Source organism: Pogona vitticeps, chromosome 2 (assembly GCF_051106095.1).
Source record: "Pogona vitticeps strain Pit_001003342236 chromosome 2, PviZW2.1, whole genome shotgun sequence".
Lineage (NCBI taxonomy): Eukaryota > Metazoa > Chordata > Lepidosauria > Squamata > Agamidae > Pogona > Pogona vitticeps.
In genome coordinates this window covers 91,504,751-91,522,607 of record NC_135784.1, presented here as the reverse complement: position 1 = coordinate 91,522,607, position 17,857 = coordinate 91,504,751, and the positions used below count along the sequence as shown (strand labels likewise).

Genomic DNA, 17,857 nt, shown 5'->3' with positions numbered 1-17,857 from the left:
AGATTCCTTGCTGCCTCGCTGTTTGTAGCTCCGCCCCCTTCCCATTACTGCTTTATCATGTTTTTGTGATGTCATAGGGGTCACTCTTCAGTAACAATTTCAAAAGGAGGCTAATGGGTCAGGATTGCCAACTTAGCAGTGTCCCACTGCTAGAGTTTTCGTGACCTAGAGAATGAACTCCAAAACCTGTGTCAGCACCAACGTATGAGCCTTGGCAATCCTGCTTGTGGGCTATGTATGACCCCCCCCAAAGCTGTTCTTATTTTCTCTACCTCCCTGCAAAACCACACAACTATGTTTGACAGTGCAGCAGTAGCAAAGAGGATGGCACATGGAGGGTCCTACGATGGGAAATTTAGTCCCTGCACTTGCTGGAATTGCCTAGCCTAGTGCACGGAGGTCATCTTATATGTAGTGCAGGGAAGGGACATTTATTCATGCACTGCAGTACAGGAGAACTTCCAGGCAGGACCATATTATCATTACACATTAGCAAGTTCCCGATCCTACCTCCATTGACTCAGTTGCCATGAACCTTACTTCCGGGGTTTTTTTTGGAGGAGTATTAAGTGAATTATAGTAGCCAGCCATGTGTCACCACAGGTGTTTTGGCTCTCTTTCTTTATACTGGGGCTGCCATCTCTAGCTGCCAAAACATGAACAGGAGACTGTGAGAACAGAATGTCAGTGGACATCTTGGGAGGATCTAGAGCGGAGGCATGCTATAGACCTGTGAGACTGTAGTGCCCAAACTGTGGAGAAAGAAGGCAGCTCAAAACTAGAACAGTTTAGAAGATGCTTGCAGTCCAGATCACATTTTGTCACAAGCAGTTATTTTACTTGTTTGGGGCAACTGTTGAGCACTGAATCCTGAAGCTGGTATCCTGGGAAGCAGGCATAGCCAAATATAGACATAAAGAATAGGAAGAGTGTAACTTTGAGTAGACTGTGGTTGCCGGAATTCAAATAATCATTATGTATGAAAAACATGTCTTACTTAAAATAGTTCCTCCATTTACAACCCTGTTTTAAGCCAAGATTTATTACAGCATTATTTAAAAATGTAAAATAATTCTCATTTTTATTTTTTTTAAAAATCACAACATTCAATTTGAATCTTTTCCTTCTTTCTGAAAAGCAGAAAATAATATTACCGGTTTTATCCAATGAGCACTGGGGAGACTGAGCCCTATCAGTCCAGCATCCCCCACGTGGAATTGTGGAGCCATGATATCAGCCGCTTCAAAGTGGAATATATTCTCTCAGATGTCATGGTTCAGACTGGCAGAGTTGCTTAGGATCACCAACAATATGCAGATATTGGGAATTTAAAAGTTGGTCGCAATTTTCTATTGCTTCTAATACAGGCCTTGGGCTCTTACCTTTAAAAACTGCTGTTTATTTTTTTCCACATTTGCAGTTCTGCTTCAAAAACTGGAAAATGTTCAACCAACCGATCATACACATTAAAACACTGGTCAAAAGACTGCGACTTAGCCCTTTCACATTTTCTTGGGAGAGGAAGTTGCAAGCAATATTGCAATCCACATATTGCGGTCAGAAAATCTAGAGTTCAGTTCTGTTATGAAGTGTTCCAGGATTGGGAGATAAAGATTTATTTTATAGTACTCCTTGGAGCACTCAGCAGGTGCATTGTCCCATACTATTTGACGACTGGCTGTTCTCGCCCTCTTTATTTCCTCTCCAAAGTCACCAACTAGTTTCTCAGCTGAAAAATCAATTACAGGAAACTGTTCGGGTTTCTCTTATTTCTTGTAATGTCTGAATTATAATTTTTAACATACTGTATTAGCAGGACTGAACAAGATCGGAATCCACCTTCTGAAACGTCTGACAAAGTGTGGCACTATAAGAGAACTGTTCATTTAATATGAATAATTATATTCCTAATATTCTCCTGATGTTACACAAAGTAAAAACTGAAAAGCTGGCTGTGACATTTCTTATGAATTGTAGATCTGTAAAATCTGCGAAGTTTGTGCTATTGGTGAATACATTTCAGCTAATCAACCTATTGATGGATGTTTTTCCATCCACCTTGTCTCACACAATCAGAGAATATTGTGTTGGCTCATATCCCAACTTTCTTTTCTTACATTTTTTTGAAGACTTTGCAAAGACTGGCAGAAAAAACTGATAATTGATTTGACAGTTCCAAGGCAATTGTGTATTGTGGAGATGAACAGCGGCTATTTTTAAACTGCGCCCCACATAATGAACATGCTATGCTTTAGGATATTTCTTAGAAATTATTGGTCAGACTCCCATTTGCCACTCAGTGCAGCAACACTGTCATATCCTTGGCTGACCATTTTCTCTAAATCTATGTGATTCCAATAGAGTTGAAGTAATAACTGATACTAACCGAGATGCCTTTACATCTTCAGCTGGTACAAATTCAAGGAAATCTTCTCACAATATTTGTTTGTCGTCCTGTACTTTCACATAACGAGCACAAATCACCGACTGCTCTTTCCTTGATATATCTTGCACCTTGTCAGCTAGAACAGGAAAAAAAACCTCAGCTGTTGCTTCAACTTTTGAAACAATATTTCCCCACATAGTCCTATGGATAATTTCCCCCCATAGTCCAATGATTTCATTCTGCATGGTTGGAGAGATGAGCATAGCTGTGGTACCTGCACTCACTATTATGTATTTCTTCAGAACCTCATCTCCACTCCTGGCTCAAAAAAATGCAAAAAAAATGTGGTAGTTTCCGTTATTATTTTCTGGGTCTTCCAGTCCAATAGTGCTAATGTCATCAGGGCCTCTTTTATGGCTGTTTCCTGTCTTCTGTGGAAGGTGATGGTTTCTACAATGGACACTCATTTTGCCATTCTCTAAAACAATTTGTTATATCTAAACTCATTTGAGAGAGAACATCAGCCAACTTTCTTTCCTTTATTATAAGAAAGTCGCCAGTAAAAATATTAGCACCACTACGGCTCCCCTGCCCATTGTTCCTCAACATTTTCATCAGCAGGTTTCCTGTTGCTGTATTCCTTTGTGACTGCAGCTCCTACTGTTTCGCCACCTCTTTCCCCCACCTATTATCAGGATTTGTTCCTTTCAGTGAACAAGGGGTTAAATTTAATATTGTAGTAAAAAATGCAAAGTCATGCTTGTACCGTCAAGTCAATGGATGACTGATAGCATATGGGACAATCTTGTCAACCACGTTCAGCTGCTATGTCTGCAGAGATAGGCTGCTCTCACTATTTAAGCAAGGGAGTGAGAACAGCACTTTGCCACTCAGTTGTGAGTCCAGTGGTCATTACTTTACTTGAATGCATCAGTCTGAAAGGAAGCCCCACATAGAGAGCGTTACAGTAGTCTAGTCTTGAGACTACGATCCTCTAACGCCGGGTAATTCTACATGAGGGAAGTTTCTGTTGGGATTTGTGAGTAGTGTATATAACCTTTATATTCCATTTTTTAAAGCCAGGATGTTCAATTCTTTTTTTCAAGAGCCTCCAATTTGTGTGTGCTATTGTGCTTTTTTATCAAAACACCAGAAAATGGCCTGTTGCTGCACAAAATTGTGTCCATGTTACCAGCGGGGCAAAAAGTTACCAAGCTTGTCATAGCAAAGGCCTGCTTGAATGCTGACAACACCAATGGCAGCAGTCAAGATGGTCTACAGCAGCCATTCTCAACAGGGGGCCATATGGCCCCCCCCGGGGGGGAGTCTGCCACATTTGAAGGGGGCTACAGACAATCCTTCAGGCACCACCTTATAAGGTTCATTATGCAACTTATACTATCCTGATTTGGCCTATATTTCTTTCATATTGTGTTTATGGCCATGGCCTAAAATAGGTTCAGAAGGGCTCGTCCACAGGATACCCTCTTGCACTCAGTACCTTTCACACTTGTCAAAAAACAGTCATGACAATTGCTCTGTGTTTGGGAGGGAAGTGGTTAAGTGATTAAAAAAAGGAGTCAGCTTCTGGGATTTCCCTTGCTTTGTGAATTGTATAATGGAATAATTATATATGTACTGTTTTCTCACTTCTGGGAGTACATCATGCACATAAACCATTACAAGATGTTAAGTGACTGAGTTACAAAATAATATGGAAAGCATTTAATTGTTGTTCTGTGCCTTCAAGTCAGAATCAACCTGTAGCAACCCAAGTAGTGCTTTTAAGTTATGTGAGATATTTAAGGAGTGGTTTTATCAGTGGTTTATATATTTGGTTATGAAGCTAGAGGCACCGTGGGAGTTCAGTTCCCCACTGTGCCTCCTGTGAAGTAGAGCCAGCCTGTGTGGTCTTGGGCAAGCTACACAGTCCCAGGGCGCCCTCCAGAAGAAGGGAATGGTAAACAACTGCTGAGTATTGTCTGCTTGGAAAATCCTGAAAAGGGCTGTCATAAGTCATAATTGACTGATAGCACAGGATTATTATTTTTTTTACCAGTTCTACAGCCTCTAGTGAGTTTTCATGGCTGAGCAGGGATTTAAGCCCAGGCCTTCTGAGTCCTAGTACATCACTTTATCTGCTATACCACATTGAATATCCATTGTAAGCATTGTATAAAAAACCCACAAAAGGGATACCAAGACATGATTAGTCAGTTTCATTTGCTGAGTATTCTGGTCTAGGAAGAAGAGGAAAGACATTCTGTCTTTTGTGCATATTTATAAAATATTTGGTGAAATGCACGTGACATATTTGCAAAATAAGCGACAGCTTCCACAGGAGAGTGAGTGTGTCATCTTGTCAAATTGGCTGGTTTCCATAAGAATGTGGCAGGATGTTATTAAGCCAACTCAAATACCATATGGCAGGAAACATCCAATAGGATTGTTTGTGGGGTTTTTGTTTGTTTTGTTTGATTTTTCTTATTCTTGCAGGGTAAGATAGATAAAATTGCAGCATAAATACTTTGAAATGTTGTTCTCCCTGCACTTGATGGAGCCCCACTGACTTCAGAAGAGCTACATTAAGGCAAAAGCTTTGAGGACTGTAAATCTGGAAAAGACCTGGCTTTTTTCCCCCCTTTCATGTCAGGAATATATATATGTTTGTTCTCAAGTGGCTTTCCATCCTTCCTGACATCAAAGGCGAAAGAATCCAGGTCTTTCATATATATATATATACTGTATATGAGAAAGGGGGGGGGGAATCAAGTTTCACTTAAGGGCTGATACTCTTGGCACATTTTATGAACCAACGTCTATAAAGTATTTTGGTCACTTGCTTTAGCTGCTTCACTGCTGGTTTCTTCTCTTTTATTTATAAGGAGTCTATGTGGACTCAGGACTGGGAAAAGTTACTTTTTGGACTGCAACTCCCAGAATTCCTCAGTCTGAGAGGTCTCCAAATTTTGTCTGAACTATACAGGTCTCTATCCTGCAGAAAACTGGTCCAGAAGCCATTTCTACAGGGTCTTATAGGACCTGCCAATTTGTTAGGTTGCTTGAAGTTCTGCTGCAGTAGTTTCCCATGAAACTTACTGGAGCCTAGAAATTCTTGTTTCCAGCTCTTGTGACTCCCGATGGTTGTACACATTAGATGAGGAAGAAACAATACTGTAGACCAGAAAGCACTCTTTTGCACATCAAAGGTCCCTTATTCAGTCTCAATGACCTACAGGAGAAGGGTTGGCAAAAAATCTGAAACTAAATGACAAAACCTTGGAGTTTCATTATCAAGTCTCCTGTGTTTTGTGTATGTGTTTTTTGGGGTGGGTCGTTTTTGTTTTTTATATACTGTATATATATAAAGCATGTGTGAGGCAACCCAACTTGGACTGGGACTTTGCTACTAGGGAAGAGAAGGTAAGATTGTAGAACTGGAATTGATTGTAAAAGATTATCTTTCTAGATCAACACCTTTCCAGCTCAGGAAATCCACAGTTACAGCAAACTGAATAAGTAGACATGCAACTTTTGACTAAAAATCAGAAAAATCTAACACCATCTTTTTTTTCTGCCGTTGAGAAGTCTGTATTGCCAGCAGTTCTTTCTAATATTTATTTTAAATAATTTTTGTTGTAATTTGAAACCATTGGCTTGAGTCTTACCATCTGGAGTTACAGCAAATAAATGTTCTCTATAATTTCTATGGCAGCTTTTCAAACATTTCCTTCTGTTTCTATAGAGAACTTTATATTTTACCTCTGTCTCTACAGATAACTTTATAGTTGTCTCAATCAACATTCACTTCATTGCCATTTTCTCTTTTGTTTCATCCAGATCCTAAAAGAGATGTATCAACCTATGGTTGTCTCTTCTTTTGATCAAATGCACCCAGTTCAACCTAAGACTTGATCTTTGGGATTATCACCATCTTTGCACCCCTCCTAAGGATACTTTGCAGTTCAGTGATGCTCTGAACCAGATACACTGAGGTCTGACCAATGCAAAATTAAGAGGTACAATTATGTCTTGGGATTGGAATGCTATGCTTCCGTTGATACATTAGCTTTTCCTGTTGCGCACCACAGCACTGACTCCTATTGAGTTTATGATACACTAAAATCTTTAGATACTCTCAGGCTTAGTACCACCCATCCTCTGTTTGTGCATCTGATTCTTTCTACTGCTATGGAGAACTTTATACTTCTCTCTGTTGACATCCATTTTGTTCTTATTCCTCTGTCTGGTTTCACCCAGATTCTAAAGCAACTGGGGGCAGAGGAAGATCAGGAAAATACTCAGGTAACAGAGTTTGCTTGAAATCCACACAAGTGAGCCATCAAGGTTGAATTTCCGGTACTGAGAGCTTTGATTCTATTTAGTTAGGAGCCACCTTTATCCAAAAGCAAGACTTGGTGCCACCACCACCACCACCCCGACAGGGACAAAGGGACTTTGGAAGTGTGAAACCCTGGCAATACATAAAGGAAAGAAGTAAAATAAGTGACGTTGCTTTCCGACCAATATGAATTTCTCATTATCATATTTCAGTTTAATTGTGGCTGTAAAGATTTCCTTGAATTCTACACGTTCTTTTCATGTATGGCAGAGCAGTTTTATATTCTCAGGGTTAGAATTAGAATTAAACCTGGTGTTTTCAGGTGGACATGTACAAAACGATAATGGGAGAAAACACTGAAAAGTCTGGGCAAAAATGGACCTTTCTCTATACTTCCAAGATACCTCTGTTACAATTACTGATTTGGAATAATGAATTTTGAGTATAAAGAAATTGTTCCTTTCTGTGTCTGTTTGTCCAGATGGATTTTACAGTCATAGTTCACTTAGTTTGTATTCATATCACCAGACCGATCAACGTTTTGCTTTCTTAAAGCATACAAATTAGCCTGGAGGGCTGCACTACAGTACCCTACAGGGCAGATTATGTAAATTGTACCAAGAAGCCCAATTATCCAAATAAGCAGGTTGGAAAAGAATTAGCAAAGACTATTTCTCCCAGCCTTCACTTTTGCAGGTGTATTTAACATACGCACACAAGCATACTGTATTTTCACTGCTTGGGTTATTTAGTGTATTAAAGATGTCTATGCTTCTTAGTTACAAAAGTGACTAAAGGGCAAAGCAGGGGAAATGAAATCCAACCTCTAATTTAGTCTCCTGGAAGATCCTGAGGGAGTCCCTACCCCTGTATATCACAGATCTCTTCAACCAGAGAAGAATAGCTTCCCTCCAATGATCACCCATCACTAAAGGCATTACAGAGTCATTGGCCGATTCCAGTCTTATCCAGGCATTCATTTCCTACTTTTGTCTTCTGCTTCCATTTAGGCTGTATGCATAAGTAAGAACCCTGCTTCCTCTACTTGTGAGCAGGAACCTCTTTTCTCCAGATTCCTCAGTCATTGCTTTTAGAAAGCACCTATGAAGGACAAAAAGGCTACTTGCTCCCCTATAAGTATGTAGACAAAACCTGGTATGCTAATGCCTGGATAAGGCTATAGGTGGTATGTAGGTGCATATATTCTTGCAGGAGAATCACAGCACCTTAGCTAGCTCCTGTATAGTTACAGACCGAACCCCAGATTTGATTCCCAGAAGCACCTCTGAAGTTGAAGTCACTGGCCACTGTCGATTGGGAGCCTTTGGCTGTTCTTGAAGTTGAAATTCCATCAGCCCTCACCATTAGCTATGCTGGGTAAAGTGACAGAACTGCAGACCAACAACATATGGACAGCCACAAGTTGCCCACTTTTGATTGATAAGAGTATATTTAATTAACTGCAGTAAATCATAGAAGAAGTTTTGTCATATATGGGAGCCCATCTTTCATCTCATGGACTCAGGCTGTCATGTGTCCCCATTTAAATTATTAGGACTTCTCTGCAATAAGGAGGATGCTGTACTGAGCTTGGTGAGCCAGGTCCAAATCCCACGTGACATCGGAAGCTCATCAGATCACCTTGGTCCAGTTGTTACCTCATAACCCATTCTACTTCATAAACCTGTTGTCAGCCTTATGGGGGAAAAGAATGCATGCATTAGTCTGATCTTCTGGGAAGAAAAAAGTATGTACTATCAACTTGACAAACAACAATGAATAACCTGAAGGTTCGTTGTTCTGGGTTTTTCGGGCTCTTTGGCCGTGTTCTGAAGGTTGTTCTTCCTAACGTTTCGCCAGTCTCTGTGGCCATGGGCATCTTTAGAGGACAGCAACCTGTGCTCTGGTGTAGTTGGCTTGGGAGTGGAGTACTTAAGGAAGAACAACCTTCAGAACATGGCCAAAGAGCCCGAAAAAACCCACAAGAACCATTAGATCCCGGCCGTGAAAGCCTTCGCAAATACAATGAATAACCTGTTTCTAATGTTATGCTACTTTAAAAAGAGCTGTTATGAGGAACACCTTAAAGATTCCAGAATAACCATGGGAACTTTGCAATCGCTCCCTCATCCATTGCACAGATTACAACAGTTCTGATTGTCACACACAAAAATAGCCTATTATCAGTTTTATTAAAGTACAGGACTGCTGTATGCTACCACTGAGAGGGAGAGAGAAAAATATAGAGAAGGAGCTGATTTTGTTACCTTCTTGCTGTAAAGAAACTGTGATAAATGTCAGGGACTGGAATGTGGAATGTTATTAGCAATAGATCTGGCAGCTCTCCTTGGACTATAGGGTTTCTGGGGAAATGCAATCAAGGCCATTACCTCACCCGGTCATGTGTCAGTGCATCTGCTGCAGGAACCCAGCCAGGCTGTGTAAGTGCAGACTTACAAGGAAACTCAATCTGTCAGCCTGGTAGAAATGATATTAGCAAAATGGCATTTCAGGCACCAGGGAGTTCAGTGCGCTTGGAAGGAGGAACTAATAGGAAGGAGAAGATACCAACCATGCCCCTTGGGGAGACAGGAGTTCATTATCGATAACAGCAGGACAGTAAAAGAGGGTGCTATGCAGAGTTGGGGGTATTGAGACAGGAAAGTGTAGGCTGCCACTGACGTGCGTGTAAAAAGGGTTCCAAAATCAGACAAGCTTTTCTGCAGAAGGAAATGATTTGGGCTATCTCTGAAGGTACATGTTCCACAAGAAAGCCTGGAAGGCAAAAGTGGATGTGAAGGCGGTGGAGGTGGAGAGAGAGAGAATGGAATACTAAAAGACAGGCCAAAACAGAAGCTCTGAAAAAGAAAGAATAGGCCAGGAAATGGAAGCAGGTATCTCCAACAAATAGTTAAATGAACAAAATACGCAGGGCAATCAGAGTCTCTCCTAAATTACAATCTGGCATGCTGCTGCAAAGCCTGGAAAAGTTACCACTAGCCATGCTGGCTAGAGGAGTCTGGGAGAGGCAATTTAAAAAAATTAACTTTCCAAAGCTGTCTGCTGCTCGGTGACATGTTATGTGCATAACATTATCCAGTGGCAGGTGGAAAGCAGAGAGAGGAGACAAGGACATGGAGATGGGTTTTGCGAATGAGACTTAAGTGCAGAAGCATTGGTGTGCATGCAAATGGTGTCATTGTTTCTTAAAACTGGGAGATACCAGAAAGAGCCTCAAGCCGATCATTGGGATGGTATTTGAAAGTTCTAGTCTTCAGCAAGCAATGGAAATGTCCACTTATTCAGAACAAACAAGAACCAGAGAGTAAAAGAAAAAAAAAGGCTGAATGACCAGGGGTTGGTGTTATGAAGAGTTGATCACATCACTGCCACTGGGAAAGCCATTTGAAGGGAGGAATTGTCAGCCACAGATGGAGATAGCACAGCATTTTCACAGTATGTCCACTTTTCTTGATCCGTTATCTAGTGCTGATCTGAAACAGCAGAAGTAGAGGAGGGCCAAAGCATATATTCCCATATAGAGACTTTTAAAAAAGCCAAGTCAAGCAAAAGGCCAGGGCTCTAATTAGCAGCGAGGAATAGCTTGGGAGACGAATCCCAGTGAAGCACAGCCAACAGCTGAGTGCTTCTGGCCAAAAAAGGTCAACCCATGCCCAAAGGAGCAGAAGGGAAAGGTTGTAAGCCTGAACTTCAGAGCCTCCAACCAAGAAGGGGAAAGGTGGCTGGCAGGGCCTGGAGAGAAGCCCTGAAACCCTGTGGTAAATATGAAGCAGAGTGACTGAGAAGGTGGTGACATTACCAGGAACACCAGGGCTCAGAGAGGAAATAAATACTTCTTGTGAATCTGGGCGGCTCTGCAATAAGAACTCCCTGTGTTTTTGCACACACCACATACAACATTTGACCTATTATGTGAAATGTACCTCATAATGTAGATCGTTTTCTACTATTAAGTGTGTAGGTGACAAGGTTTTGATGGCAAGCATGAAGGGGACTGTGGGCACCATTGGATGGCAGCAGAGAGAGGGACACGGGCATAGGCTATGCCACTGCCTAAGGCTTGGTGCCACTGGGTATTTTGTAGATATCTAAAAATCATCCATGTGCCACCATGTTAAAAAATCATCCATATCCCAGTTGCCACTTGTATCCACTGCCACTGAATGTGTAGCCACTGCAAAGTTTTGTAACCTTTGGCTCTCCATACTCTCCCTCATGGTTGCCTCCCAAGAGAAAATACTTTATGATAAAGTATCATTTTCCACTCCTGACAGCATCGATTAAATGATTGTTCTGCTATAAAATGAAGTGCATCCCCCCCCCCGCCAATCTCTCAAAGTCCACCAAAATAAAACTAGATGCAGATTTCTAGAAATTGCAAGTTGCTTTCAGCTTCCATAGTTGAGGAACTGGTTGTGACCCATGTTGGGTCCTGAGGGTATGGAGCATTGAGGACCACACTATTCAAAATTGCTCTCATTATACATACAGTAGGTGATGCTGGCTGTTAACATGGTTGCATGTAGAGCTATGCTGACATTTTCTCCTGCATTTTCTCTAAATCTTTCTTTTTCAGTATGAAGGAAAAGCCATTTCTTTGGGGTGAAATTTAGAAATGAACATTTCAGTGAAATTCTCCCTGGGTATCCCATCGTGTTCTTGCTTTCACATTAGTTGTGAGGGGCCAACTAGTGTGTGTGGTTGTCCTGTATTTTGTTGTAAAATCCTTTATTCCAGTGATATCCAGCCTTCCTGGATTCTTCTAAAGCCAGTGAGGTAAGATATCCCTTAGTTTTGGTGTCCCTGCATACCTTCAGTTTATCTAGATAAACTTAGTGCCACTCAATATGCTGTAAATCTCTTCCGAATTAAAAGCCAGAGCCTTCTTGTGGAACTGAGTTACTTCAAAGGGCTGAGGTAATTTGGCTATCAGGTTAGACACAGGGCAGCATTATATCAAATGGCAAATGAAAGCAGCTGGGGAGATGGGATGCTTTCGTAGAATGAAACCAGCATCATCACATGACATGATATTCAAAGGCAGACACACATGAAGGAATAACAATACAGTACTTGTATGTTCCTTCCTGCATTTGTCACGATTTACATCCACAGACTGTATTTCATATCGGTACTTTAGAATTACTGTATTATTATTATTTAAAAACACCAGGCACAGCCAAAATTATAAGAACATTTCCCCCCAAAATAAGACAGGGTCTTATATTAATTTTTGCTCCAAAAATGCAGTAGGTCATATTTTCAGAGGATGTTTTATTTTCCCCCATGTACGACAGTCTACATTTATTCAAATACAGTCATGTCGTCTTCTGGTTGCTGCTCATTTGCAGATGAGGTGTGAAACAGTTTCATCTTTTTGTTGGCAGAGTCGGCATTTAATGTTAGCACTAATTCCTTGGATCTTAGCTTTCGTCATGTTGGTTTGGAGTGCTTGTTCTTGTCCAGGAAAAATCAAGCCTTCAGTTTCTTTCTTAATAGTCCCCAGTTTTAGCCATGGCCATGTTGAATTATGATTATGTTTTCCATAAATATGTCTCAGGTATTTTCCATATAGAGATTTATCGTTCTGTTTAATTTATTTTCAAATTATTGTTTCTGTTGTTGCTGTTGTACTATATTCATAAAGAAAGCTGGCATAACCATAAAACTATTTTCCATAGCTACAGACTAGAATATCCAGTTTATCAGAGAAGAGGAGCCTACATCTACACATTTTGGGGTGTAACTCTACCATTCCAGACCATTGGCCATCTGCTGGTAGGAAAAGATGGGATCTCATGTCCAAAATATCTTGAAAGAACGTAACTGTGGAATTAGGTTCTACAGTTAGGTATTCCACAGTTAGGTTCTTTCCAGCTATATAAACTGGCTAAGGGCTATTCAGTCCACCATTAGGTCCTTAAGGAAATTTTTCTTTTTTGAAAGTTGGCCATCTCATGGCCAGTCCTAGAACAGGGTGGTACATATGGATGAAAACAAGCACCAAAGTCCGATGGCCTAGCTTTTTACCATAAAAGTTTTGACAGAGGTAGACTTAGGACACATGCAGACAGGAAAAGCAAGAGTGGTCTGGTTGAAAATTTAACAGCTGTTATCTTTAGTGTGATCTGTTTTATCTCTCACTTAAGTGATCTTTTCATTAACACTGACCAATTTTTTTTTATCCCATGAGATGGGTCCAAACAAGTCTTCAGATTGTTCCAATTTGTCCCTCTTTTGATTAATGACTCCCCTTCCTGCTCCCCTCCCCACCTTTTCCCATGGCTGTCATTCAGCAGACTACAGTGACTTTCCTTTTTAAAAAAAGTAAGTGATATAGCAAAACAGTTGTGCATCTACCCAGAATGGCGGGGGTGGTGGTGGTGTTTCTCCATCATTCCTTTGAAAGCCACAACCCACCAAATATGTAACCGCATATAACATCACCCAAATGGTGCAAAATAACCATCTGCATGGGCACAGAACAAACTAATTAGGAGTGCTTCGAATTGTGCCCCCCAAAATATAGCCTTATTATTGTGTGAAAAAGAAGTGAGGCAGCTCTAAAATGAGGTAGGATGCATCAAAACATGTGAGGACACTGCAAAGAGGAAAACAGCACCAAACGTTAGCCAAATACAGTGGTGCCTTGACATATGAACTTAACTGGTTCCGGAACTCGGGTCATAACTCAAAATGGTTGTAAGTCGAAGCACCATTTCCCATAGGAATGCATTGCAATGCAATTAATCCATTCCGGCTGAAGAAAAAAAATCACCCCTCCCCCCCCAAAAAAACCACTGCAAGACCCATCGGAAATGCAAAAAATAAACAAAGCAAAAAGCAAGCAAAGCGTGCAAGACCCATCGGAAATGCAAAAAAAGTAAAGCAGAAAGCAAACAAAGCGTGCAAGACCCATTGGAAGTGCACAAAAAGCAAAGCGAAAAGCAACCATCCCCACAAGGCCCATTGGAAATGGGGGGGAAAACCACCAAAAAGCAAACAACCCCCCCCAAGACCCATTGGAAATTGGGAAAAACCAAAAAGCAAGCGAACCCCCCCAAGACCCATCAGAATTGGGGGGAAAAACCAAAAAACAAACAAACCCTCCAAGACCCATCACAGCATAGAAACATAATCCCACCACCCAGCCCAAAACCACACTGCAAAACCCACCCAGAACCGTTTTTAAAAAGCAGAAAGCAGCACCTTACCTTAGCAGGCAGCCTAAAGCCTCGTCCGATCACACTCACTCTAACTGCTGAGGTGAAAGAGCTACAAAGAAGCAGCCTCTTCACCTACCAACGGTTAGGAATTTGAATTCCTCTCACCTTTTCCCTGCCTTTTTCTGTTCATAACTGGAACCTCCGGCTGCAAGTGAAAGCAAAATTTTGCGGCTGGAGCTGGTCGTAACTAAAAATGGTCATAAATCGGGATGTTCGTAAGTCGAGGCACCACTGTACTGAGTTACTCTGCCAGAGTGGATGTGCCTTCACTATTTGAGGTTCAGGCAACAAAACGTTTTCAGCCTACATTTAGAAATCCTATTAATAAAATGATGTTCCATATATCTAGGGAAGCAGTGGGTGTTCCCTGTTGGGTATTCTACTTGTCAAAACTCTTTAAAGCCACCTGATTGTGCATGCTTGTTTAGACTGTGCAGTCATAAATCCTTTATCACAGAAAAACTGTATGTTCCCTCTGTGGACAGATTGCAAAGAGCAATTTGTTGAGAAGTCATGGAGAGCAAAGCTTGGCAATGTTACTTGTTTAAAGTAGAATCCACTTGTTACCACCCAATTTTAGGTTTCAATTCTCCGGCAGGAAAAACAGATAAAATAGTGCATCAATCAGACTATATGAGAGTCAATTGTTATTTTTATTAAACATATAGCTGGACTCCCGTCTTAAAGGCAGATTGGGGGTCCTCATCATACATTGGTAAAGCATTTTATGCAAAGGACAATAAAGCACAGCATCCCCTTATTGGTCTTCTGAACCCTATGTGTGCCTGTTGGGTAATTCCTATTGGCCGTGGTAGATGTGAGAAAAATATCAAATTGCATCCCGGGCTGCCAAGTTTGTGAATGTGTGAACCATTGTGCAATTTATCTCTAAATATGTTAATGATGGATTGTTCTTCTGGGGTGTTAGTGCATGGCATTAGGAAGTTACAGCCTTGCCTGGAGCGCTGTGAATTTGTTATTCTGAGTTGGCCTTGGTTCACACAAAGCTGTGTCAGTTTAACAGCGTGTGATAATGTAAGAATGTTTCTGTGTGGGAGAGGGGGTCAGGAGTACTATTCACATAAAGTATAGATACAAAAATGCATATAGAATGTCATTATAGCAAGGAAATAGTGAAATCATATTTCAATTACAGGTACAGGGTATGATTACTAGTGTAAGTACATGTGAATCAAATAGCATGTGTTATCTTAAATTGTAAAGCCAGTACTTCATATATGTTATATCAGAACCCCCTATCTATCACACTGACCAGCATAATTAAATGGCTGGGGAATCTGACCATATTCAATTGAACTAACAGAAAAGAAATTCCCTCTGAAAAGAATTTCAACATAATGACTTCTTGGCCTTTTGGCTAAGATCAAGTGTAGTATCTGTTCTTATCAGAAAAGAATTTCGACGTACAAAAATTTTCCCCTCCCCCTCCTTCTCTTTTGGTTGCTGCCTCCCTGCCACCAATATCACAATGTGACAGAGTGGTGGCAGGTAGAGAGTTGTGACGGTTTGTATTTTGCCTCCCTGAGGCAAAATACCTCTCAGTTGTGTTCAACTGAGTCTCTGGAGATACTCCCATTGAAAAATCAAAACTAGTTTTTATTGGAATAGAGGGCATCCAAACGTCTTTAACAAACCCATCCCAAGGTCCTTTCAAAAATGGGTTACTGTTTTCTAACTCACAAGTCTCTAACTCCGGGTTCAGTAGCAGGGTGGTCTCCTCATCTTGTATCTCTGTCCCATAGACATCGTCCTCTCCTCTCAGAGAGGTCCATGGCCCGTTAAGTAGCCCTTCCTCCTCCTCTGGGCTTCCTCTAAACACCATACCCGGTGTTCTTTCTCCTCCCTGAGCTGTCTGCACCACTCCCTGGCCTCAGACTCCCCCCAAATAGGAGGGACGTTGGGGTAGACCCCTTCCTCTCCCATAGTCAGCTTCCTCCCGGGGAACCTGTACCTTTTCCCATTTACCGGTCCAAGGGTCCTCTACCCATATCATTTCCCACCTCTCCTTTTATATCTCCCATTCCCGTCTCTACAACGGACCTCCCCCTTTACTCTTTTCTCGCCAATTCACCCCCTGTCTGGGTGGCCACTGTCGTTTTTAACAGTTCCCACTCCAATTCCCGGGTATCAACTCCCCGCTGTTTGGTCTCAATGGGTGGTCCAGGCGGGTTGGTCTGTGCCTCTTGTTCCTTTTTGAGGGAGGAGGGCACTCTAGCGAGAGCCTTTACGCTCTCGCCTCTTGTCTCACAAGAGTGTTGTGGAGGAAGCAAAATGGTGGCCAGTTTGCCAACACATGTGCTGTTTTTGCCACTCACAATAGCAGGGCAAAAATGAAAAAGTCCTTTGCAAAGGGAAAAGGGAACAAGGTCTGCTATGAGCAAGCCCCAGTTCTGAAAAATTGCTGAAGAATTTCTTCTTCCCTTGGAAAAATTAAGCAAAATTATCCCTCTGCCCAATATCTTTTCCCAGAAACAGAAAGAATAGTTTTGAAATATCACAGCTATCCAAATACAATAGCATCTGGCCACTCTACATACCATCATGAAGACTGCCATTTTGAATCACTCAGGTATTAAAACTCTAAGTGGAAATTTATTAGAAAAATATATAGCTGAGGTAAATTTGTGATCTGCTTCCCTCCTCTTAGCTTCAGGAACATAAAATGATTACCAGCAGGTTACATTTGCTGACAGCACTTGATATTGAGCCTCCCAGTTCCCCCAGTGATAAGAGAAAGACACAGCTATCAGTAGCCTGGTTGCTACTGCAGAGTGATAACCTCCTGAACAGTCCATCTTTTCCCCTTTTAAAGTACTGGTCTTTCTGCAAAGTAGAGTAAGACTGACTTGAGGACATTAATGGTGCAGGCAGATATGGGACAAAAGGCTTATTTTTTATTCCAAGCCCCATTAATTCCAGGCCTCAAGCCTGAGGGGATTACAGCTTCGGGGGACATCACCTGCAGACTCATACCTGACACAGTTTTTCTTGGATACATTTATCTAGAAAAAGGAAGAAAGAAGAGTAAAATCCTTAAGGAAATTAAATCTTCCAAGCATGAGAGAGTATGCCTTAAAGCATAGCCGATTGGGTTTTTAAATAATCAGAAAGAACGATTCACTGCAAGTTTGCTTGAAAGCTAAAATGGAGAGCAATCCTGCCCTTCCCTAAAAAGCTGCATTTTCCAAAGCCTGAGGGGAAATTATATTCCCATGCATATCGGTCAACTTTCTACCCTGCATCAGGGGATTTATAAATATGCGGCCACTTCTCCAAATGAACATTATAATGCATGTTTCTCTGAGAGGCAAAAACTCTAAAAATTAGGAAAAGCAATTTTAACCTGAATTGATGCAGTATAAAGATGATTTCAATGCACTACTAGTTGTTTATTCTCACTGTCCCTAATTCCATACAGGTCAACAGATCCCATATCCTCATGTTCAAAGATAGTATTTCATTCATTACCAAATACTAGAACGATCACCAACATGAAAGGCAGTATTAACTGGCCAGTTTTACCTTACAGCCAGGAACATTTCTTCAGTGACACACCATAAGCATCGACAAGTGCCACATATTTGTAATGAAATCCTTTGAATGTTTATTCAGAATAACTCTATATCTATTCAGTAGAATTTACTTTCATGTAAGTGCATCAGGACTGCACTTTGAACCAAAGTATACGTTACAGATCTCCATTTGTTAGACTTGAAATCACATTAGTGTGAAATCACAAGATGCAATTGAGGTTGCCTTTTGTGAATGTAAAATCAGGCAAAGAAAGAACATGTTATGTTGTGAAGATCAATAACAAAGCAGAATATGTGGAAATGGTGGGAGGGGAGAAAAGCTCCTGTT

At 41.1% G+C, this 17,857-nt stretch overlaps 1 pseudogene; it reads left to right on the top strand.

Annotated features, from left to right (window-relative positions):
- Window positions 1-15,333: 15,333 nt before the first annotated feature.
- Window positions 15,334-15,423, top strand: LOC140705248 (U2 spliceosomal RNA; annotated as a pseudogene).
- Window positions 15,424-17,857: the final 2,434 nt, after the last annotated feature.